This window comes from Benincasa hispida, chromosome 4, assembly GCF_027475165.1.
Source record: "Benincasa hispida cultivar pf3 chromosome 4, pf3_genome.v1.1, whole genome shotgun sequence".
Taxonomy (NCBI): domain Eukaryota; kingdom Viridiplantae; phylum Streptophyta; class Magnoliopsida; order Cucurbitales; family Cucurbitaceae; genus Benincasa; species Benincasa hispida.
Genome location: NC_143481.1, coordinates 63,826,444 through 63,835,942, shown reverse-complemented (window position 1 = coordinate 63,835,942; position 9,499 = coordinate 63,826,444).

The window sequence follows — 9,499 nt, the reverse complement described above, 5'->3', positions numbered from 1 at the left end:
ATTTACTAATGAGTGTTATTTGTCACCTTAAAACATCCAATGTTTCATAGACAATAGTGAAGACAAATATCATATATTATTATATCACAAGCGTTTGTTCAAAACAATGTTTACAAACTACAAGACCAACGCCATAAGAAGGGGGACGCTCCCAGGATGCCACGAGGCCAAGCATGAATCTCACGGCGTGAACATTCAGGGAGAAATATGAATGGAATTGACATATCATATATATCATTTCCTCACACTAAGTATTTTAACAACCTAGGGTTTAGTTTACTTGGAAAAACATGGCTAATTATTTTTACTAAGTGACTATTTAATTTTCTCAAAAGTAACTTTTAATTTGGACTGTTAAACATCATTTGATCAACATTCATTAAACTTTTTAACGAACATATAATCAACTATTGCATGCTTGTAGCAAATCTATCTAATTCACCTTTCCAGGTAGGTTCTAAGGTAGGGGTGTTCCGTTTCCGTCAGCTTAAATACCCAAGCCTAGCCAGAACCTGCCTTAGACAAAAGATCCCTTATAGATAGATTTATTATAAATTTAATTTTTTATTCAAATCAATTTAATCCTATTAAACTGATTCAAAAGATTAAACTTAGGTATCTAATCTCATTAGAACCATGAACTTAGGTCTATCTCAATCAAAATTTAAAACCCTTTTAAAACATGATTTTACCTAAGTCCGCATGCAACTCTTGGCTATTGATTTTAATTCTAATTTCATTAATTATAACTCTTATAAAAAATGAAACAATCAAAATCATCCACAATGCAAAGCTAGACATCTATAAGGCATTCATAACTCTTATAAATAAACCTAAGTGTCATGCTCCATGCATTGTTCATTCATTACTACTTTTATATAACTCTTATATAACAAAGTAATGAACTAAGCATACATGCTCTCATACACCCTTATACTATAATACTTATAATATAAAGATGATGCATGAATATGCTTAATGCATGCATAAATATAACTCTTATATTATATGATGCATGAGCATGCATAAATATAACTCTTATATTATATGATGCATGAGCATGCTTTAATGTAATTTAATCATGCAATCTACTATATTATAATATAAAGATGATGCACGATAAATGCATAACCTAAGGTAGGTTTTAAATCTATATGTCATACATTATGGCATATAAACAAACATACATCTCATGTACATTAAAAGAAAGGTGATGGCCCAGGACAATTAGCCTCAAAACCGGAAGAATAAAGCTAACTATTACAAAGAACATTGAGTCCACCGGTTCAAACAGGCGAACCAGGTCTTGAACCATCTGGGTGAATCCTATACAGGTCATCGTATAGCAATTCCTTGTGATCGTCTAGCAACGCTGAATGAGCATAAACGATCATGTAGCATGGATTGAGTGCCTATGACTATGCGATGAAGCATGAAGGTCACGCGATCGTGCAACGCACATCGTGTAATGCATGCCTAAACGATCAAGTAGACAACAACTATGTGGTGAGGCATGATCGTCTAAACGATCTTGAAGCAAGTGTCAAGTATCGTATACCAAGTGATCAAGTAGCCAGTGACTATGCGATAAAGCATGCTGGCTGACTTAATGGTTTAGTGCACACGCCTACCATGCGACGAGTATCATATACTCTATGCGATCATTAACCCTGAGCATCTACGTGATCAAGCAGCTACCACAACATGATAAAGTAAACTCATTACTCAATCGTTTAGCATCAGCAACGTGATCGTTTAGTAAATACTACATGATCAGGTAGAACTTTTCGACACGAACGTTTAGTCAAATTTAAATGATCATTTAGCCTGGGCTACACGATACAACCAACCTTTGGTCTTTTTCCTCGAAGCAAACAACATCTCCATGCGTCTTTGAAGCTTCATCACGAATGACTCAAACAACTCCAAACACTTTGAATACAGACTCGATTGCTTGTTAATTATGCCTAAAAACGTAGGGGCCCTTACAAATTAACACTTTGTAAACTTAAAGAAAACTTTAAACAGAGGCAATCATCCCATAAACATCCATCAAACGCATTCACAACTACATTTAACCCTTAAACACATTATAGAACACTTAGAACCCACCATGACTGTAAAAGAATTCAATACAACAATGAAATTTGGAATATCAGAACAACATGGCTCTGATACCAATTGAAGAACTCTGATTAGAGCATCAGTGAGCTGAAGCGGATCGTTCCAAATCCCATTGAGAAAGAACACAAACAATTAAAGTCTGACGGAACAGATTATGCATAAACAATAAATTACAACATGTTTCTTTGAATGAACAGACAAGGGATAGAGTATGCAAACCTTTGAAGAACCTTTCTTCAAGTATCCCTCAATCATTCAGCAACTCGTTCATCAACATGAACTCGAACGCAACGATCAGAACTCGATCTCAATGAACGACAGGATGAACCTCGATCACAATTGAGTTCAACTCGATCTTTGAACCTCGAATAAAACTAGAACAACACCACAAGAGTTACCTTGGTATTCTCGGTGTGAGAATCCAAAAGTTGTGGGCTCTGTGTGACTTCGGATTTAAAAATGAAAGAGGTAGACGATCAAGTAAGTGGGAGATGATGAAGTCTATCGTATAAACTAGCTACTCGATCGTTTAGTAAGAAGAAGCCTATTGTATAGACTTGCTACTCGATCGTTTAGTACCGAGTAACTATCGTATAGTAAACTTGATAGTTAGTTCTTTTGTCAAATGACACAAAATGAATCATCGTCTCATTTTGGAAAACCATTTTCCTTTTATCTCACAATTATCATAAAACTTCCAATAACATCCCACTCAATTTGGTTATTAAAGAAAAAGAATAATTAATCATCATATAATTAATATGTTATAAATAAATATAATAACCAACTTATCATATTATATTTATAACCTATAGTTTTAATATTTCATCATATGAAACATGTAAACCATAGTTTTCTTTTTCTATTTTATGGTATTTAATATAAATCATATTTATATTAATTCCTCTAATTAATGTATCTAATACATCAAATCAATTATATCACATATAATTGAATTTCCTCTTGTTAATTTGAACACTTCAAACTAATCAAAAATCTGAACTTGAACCCATTGAGCTACCAAGGGGACCTTATGGACCTGTAGCTTGAAGCTTCAATGGTATGTGAATAACCGACTAAACTCTTTAATCACGATATTCACCATCCGTCAACTATCGGTCTTGTCGGGCACTCCATTAAAGACTGACAGTTGCACTCTTCGCACTACAGTTATATTTCTGTGTCCATATGACGAAGCAATAGTGGATGACCCTTTATTAATCGCTCGTAATTACAGTTGGGCCAATTTACCGTTTTGCCCCTATATTTATATTTAACTCCTTAAGTACCACTGATTCCTCTAATGAACAATAAGTCATAGTCCTACTATGACTGAGTCCTCTTGGGCCAGGAGAGGGTGTGGCCACTATGTTCAAGACCTGGAATCAGCATTTAAGGGAACAATTTATCTACTTACCCCTGCTTCGGGGAAGGAGTGAATTCCATCTTGTGTAGCTGAGTTCCCAGCTCCCCAATCAGATGAATCCCCAAAATGGTAGTCTTGTTGAGTTGGCATTCTGGTCACTTTCACCCATACAAATCAAAGGATCGTCCTCATAGGCAGGAGTTCCCAACTCACTCAGGATTAAAGTCATGTCACCTATGGTCATTCTAGTGAAATGTATGTCTCAATTATCAACGACGTTATATAAAGAGACTAATCATTTCGTGGTCCGATCTTATACATATTTTGGAGAATGAGGCCCGAATAGACATTTGAAAATCAAAGAGGAAGTAGAGAAGCAGCTAAGGAAAGAGAAAAGAAACGAGAGACATTTATAAAATCAAACTGCGCTCGCATGTCTCCATATGAATGGTCAGGATCAGATCATTTGTAGCACTTTACAAAACTTGTAATATCTACAAAGCAGACCGTATCCATAGTGTCATCAGGATAAGGTATCCCTCCTTTATCCATCTACTATAGACCATTTAGGTTATTAATTAAGGCATGATCCACTTGTATGTCTCCACATACATGCTTAAGTTACATAAAATAACCTCAGATCTTAGTTTGTTGGATTGTGTAAATGCTTATAGAATAAGATTTATTTTATTAACAAAAATATGTTTACAGAATGTTTACAAACTACGAGACTACCAGGAGAATTAAGACACTAATCCCAACAATCTCCCACTTGTTCTAAAGCCTTGGAAGACTAATGTACAATACAAAACAGTAAAAAATACAATAAAGTAGGGCATACTCTATACCCTAGTATCATTTCCTACTTCCCTTAGACAAGGTGCCGCATATCCCGTAGACCCAGACTCTCCAGATGACCGTCGAACATTATAGCCGTGAGAGCCTTTATAAATAGATCAACAACGTTGTGCTCTGACGCGATCTTCGTGACAATCACATCACCGCAATGCACAATCTCCCCGATCAAATGATACTTCCGTTCGATATGATTGCCTCTTCGGTGACTCCAAGGTTTCTTAGAATTTGCCACAATAGAATGTGATCGACAAAGATATATTTGAAACAACTTCCAAATCGGTAAGGAACTTCCTAAGCCAAACAGCCTTTTTAGCAGCTTCAAAAGTGGTTACGTATTCGACTTCCATAAGTGAGTCCGTGATGCATCCCTGCTTGATGCTTCGTCAAACTACAACCCCTCCATTCAGAGTGAACACTGACGCTGATGTGAATTTCCGAGATTCTCTACTAGTTTGAAAGTCAGAGTCTGTGTATCTTGTAAGGATCAAATTCTTATCTCCATACACGAGCATATAGTCTCTTGTTCTCCGAAGATACTTGAGGATTGTTTTGACCACCGTCTAGTGATCTAATCCTGGATTGGACTGATATCGACTGACAATCCCTATTGCATAGCAAATGTCAGGTCTAGTACATAACATTGCATACATAAGGCTACCAACAACCGATGCATAGGGAATCCGTCTCATTTCCTCAACCTCTTGAGGTGTTTTAGGACACCGTTCCTTAGACAAAATAATTCCATGCCTGAAAGGTAATAAACCCCTCTTGGAATTCTGCATCGAGTACCTGATCAATATCTTGTCAAAGTATGATGCCTGAGACAAGGTCAACCTTTTGTTTTTATGATCCCTTATAATTTGGATCCCTTGAACAAACTATGCCACTCCCAAATCTTTCATTTTAGAATTGGGCAGCTAGCCACTTTTTAATGTCAGTCATAAAACCTACATCATTCCCAATGAGTAGGATATCATCCACATATAGCACAAGGAAAGCTACTGAGCTGTTGATGATTTTCTTGTAAACACAAGGCTCATCAATATTCTGATCAAAGCCAAATGATTTGATCACACTATCAAATCTAATGTTCCAAGATCTAGATGCTTGTTTCAGTCCATAAATGGACCTATTAAGCTTGCAACCTTTTGCTCTTGATCTGGATCAATGAATCCTTCTGGTTGAGCCATGTAGATGATCTCTTCAAGATTACCATTCAAAAAGGTAGTCTTGACATCCATTTTCTATATCTCATAATCATAAAATGTGGCCACGGATAGGAGAATCCTGATAGACTTCAACATGACAACAGGTGAGAAAGTTTCCTCATAGTCCACTCCCTCGACCTGGGTATAACCCTTTGCCACAAGCCTAGCCTTAAAGGTCTGCATCTGTCCATCTACACCTCTCTTCCTCTTGTAGGTTTTACCCCATCAGGTTGATCTACAAGCTCTCAGACGAAATTGAAGTACATAGCCTCCATTTCCTGATTCATGGCTTTAATCCACTCATCTTTGTTAACATCCTCCATTGCTTACTTATAAGACAATGGATCTTCAACTCCATCATCAGATATGATGTTTTGGGCTTCTGTTAAACCCATGTAGCATTCAGGTGGGTTCACAACCCTCCCACTACTCGAGGCACTCTCAACTCTTGAGATAGTTGACTAGATGAATCAATATCAACAATTTTTGTTGATCTATCAGCCTGTTCAACAACTCTTATTGAACTCTTAGTAGTCTCATTAGAAATCTCATTTAAAACAAGCTTACTTCGTGGCTTATGATCCCTTATGTGGTCTTCTTCCAAGAAGATAACATTTGTTGATACAAATACCTTGTTCTCACTTGGATCATAGAAGTATCCACCCCTCGTTTCTTTGAGGTAACCTACAAATAGACAAACTTTCGAACGAGGTTCCAAATTTTTAGAGTTAGCCACAAGCACGTGGGCTGGACATCCCCAAATCCTAAAGTGGCGTAAACTACCTTTACGGCCTCTCCACAACTCAAAAGGCGTTTCAGAAACACTCTTTGAGGAAATATTATTCAAAATGTAGACTACAGTCTCTACTGCATATCCCCAAAACAAGTTTAGAAGATGAGCATAACTCATCATAGACTGAACCATATCCAACAGGGTTTTGTTTCTCCTTTCCGATACACCATTTTGCTGAGGCGTACCTGAGGTTGAGAGTTGGGATGTGATCTATGTTCTATCATATAGTTCTGGAATTCTAAGTCCATATACTCTCCACCCGATCAGATCGTAGTGTTTTTATCTTCTTATCTAACAAGTTTTCAAGTTCAGTCTGATACTTCTTGAACTTTTCAAGAGCGTCAAACTTATGTTGCATTAAGTGTAGATACCCATATCTTGAATAATTTTCTATGAAAGAGATGAAATATTCATACCCATTTCGAGCTCTTACACTCATCGGACCACAGAGGTCTGAATGTATAAGCTCCAAGGTTTCCTTGGCTCTATAAATTTTTCCAGTAAAAGGCCATTTGGTCATTTTGCCTTCAAGGCATGACTCACATACCGACAAAGAGTTTTCTTTTAAATCATTTGAAAGTCCACATTTCACCAATTTCTCAATCCTATTGAGATTGATGTCACCTAACCATGCCAAAGATGAGCGTTTTCCTTAGGAGAAACCCTTGGTCTTTTCACAGTTGTTGTTGTTTTGAATATTTCAGTATTAACAAGTTTATGACTAACGACCTTAGTATATACAAGTTATTTTCCATTGAACCAAAACCAATCTACATACCATTCTTAAAAACAAATACTTTATTCTCAGAAAAGGAGATGGAATAACTTTGTTCAATCAGACAAGAAACTGAAATTAAGTTCCTCTTGATATGAGGAACTAGATAAACATAATTCAGTAACAGATAATGTTTCTTGTCCAAAAATAACTTAAGGCTGCCTACAACAACAGTTGAAACGACCTCACCAGTACTGACTTTAAGAGTAAAATCTCCAGCCTCCAACTTTTTCTAGGAGCTAAATCCTTGATAGGAAGAATTTATATGGTTAGTAGCATCTAAATTAAGTATCCAGGCAGAATCATCATTCTCTACCAAACACGTCTCCAAGAAAAATAAATCACATTTATCATCTTTAGATTCCTTCCTCTCTTGGAGAGTAGTGGGATCAGTATCAGAACCTATATAAACTCTAAGTTTCATTTTAGAGAACAATTTGAAAGAGTTAGATAACATGCAGCGGAAGTATCAAGGATCCATAAGCATTCAAATTCACTAATTTTGACAGAAACTAAAGCATGCTTTTCTAAAAAGAGGGTTTTAAGATCATACCTTTGAAGAAGTCTCTAAGAAACCGAGTGTACAACAACAGTCTTTACTAGAAATCACCGTGAACCACCTCAAAGCCTTCCTTATTATCCTCTTGGAGCTTTAGGAAGAGTTGTGGGACTCAAGAACAACTTGAAAAAAATGAAGAACAATGAAGAACACATAGCAGCCAGATAGGAAGAACCCTTTTCTTCTCACAAAGATTTTCTCTCAAAATTTCTGCAATAATTCTTCTCAAATGACTCCAAATTCCTTTATATATTTTAGATGAACATGCAGAGAAATGAAGTGCATGGCTTGCAGCTCATGCTTGGAGAATTACTCACGAGAAGATAATGGCTTTTGTGTGAGCACGAACATGAAGATAATGGAAAAAGTGCATTTTCCATTTTGTGCAACATGCATAAACAATTTTCATTTTTCTTTTAAAATACAAAATTATTTCAAAACCATTTTGATTGAAAAATGATTTCTAATATTAATTTCATAAATTAATTTTAAAATAATAATTAATTTAATATCAAATATTAAATTAATTTTTATACAATAATCATCTTCATATATTTAAATCATATTTAAATATATATTCTCTTGTTCCGTTTAATTTGAACGTTTCAAACTAATTTGTCAAGCTACTCAAAAGCTTATCCATTTATGAGCTAGTAGGGGGATCTCGCGGACCTACAGATCATGGACTCCAACGATTTCAGATTAATCTACTAAACTCATTAGTCCGATCTAACCCCCATTCGTTAACTAACGGGACACTCCACTATAGCCCATAGTTGAATTCCCTTCACTGTCGATATATTATGTCCACTTAATAACCATAATCAGTAAGTCGATCCTTCACAGGTTGTTCGTAATCAATGCTAGGTCAAAAATACCGTTTTACCCCTGTGAATACATCTTGTTCCTTGAGTTTCTACTGATCCTCTAATGAACAATTCTGATTCATAATCTCTATGAATCAAATCCTTTCTCTATCATGAGAAGACGGGGCCCCGATTGTTCAAGACCTGGAGTCAGTACTTAAGAGAACAACCTATCTACTAACCCTAAATAGGATAGGAGTGAATTCCATCTTGCAAGGGTATGTCCCCAGCTATTCATCTGGTCTTATCCCCAAAATAGTAAGCTTATTGAGCAGTGTTATTGGACTACTCTCACCATTTACAGATCAAAGGATAATCCCGAACAAACAGGAGTTCATAGCTAGCTCAGGATTAAGATCAAGTTAACCTAGGTTATATAATAAATGAAATAGTTAGTTCTAACAGTAAACGGTCGTTATAAAGAAAAGTGACTATTTTCATGGTCCAGTCTATATGCAAACTCATTGCATAGGATGCCCGTACTCTCATGTCTCAACATGAACGATTTGTGGATCACATCGTTTGTAGCACCTTACAACTTCTTGTAACAACTGCAGAGTGGTCCACATCCAATAATGTTACTAGGATGAGATACCCAAATTCATCCAAATACTTATTAGACCATTTAGGATATATACTGTTAACTTGATCCTGTTTATGTAATTACATAAAGTTACAGCATTCAGACTATAGCCAAGGATGCGTTTATTGGATTTTTATAATAAGATGCAAAATCAACAAGTCATTGTTATTGATAAAATAGAATGATTAACACGAATTGCGAGTTCTAGGACATTCCCAACAATCTTCCACTTGGACTAAAACTTCAGTGAGAACAATTATATACAATATAATGTTTAGATAAATAATGGGAAAAATAAAATAAACTATAGCATCTATAATACCATAGACATTCTTCCACTTGCCTTAAATTACACTACTCGGAGTCC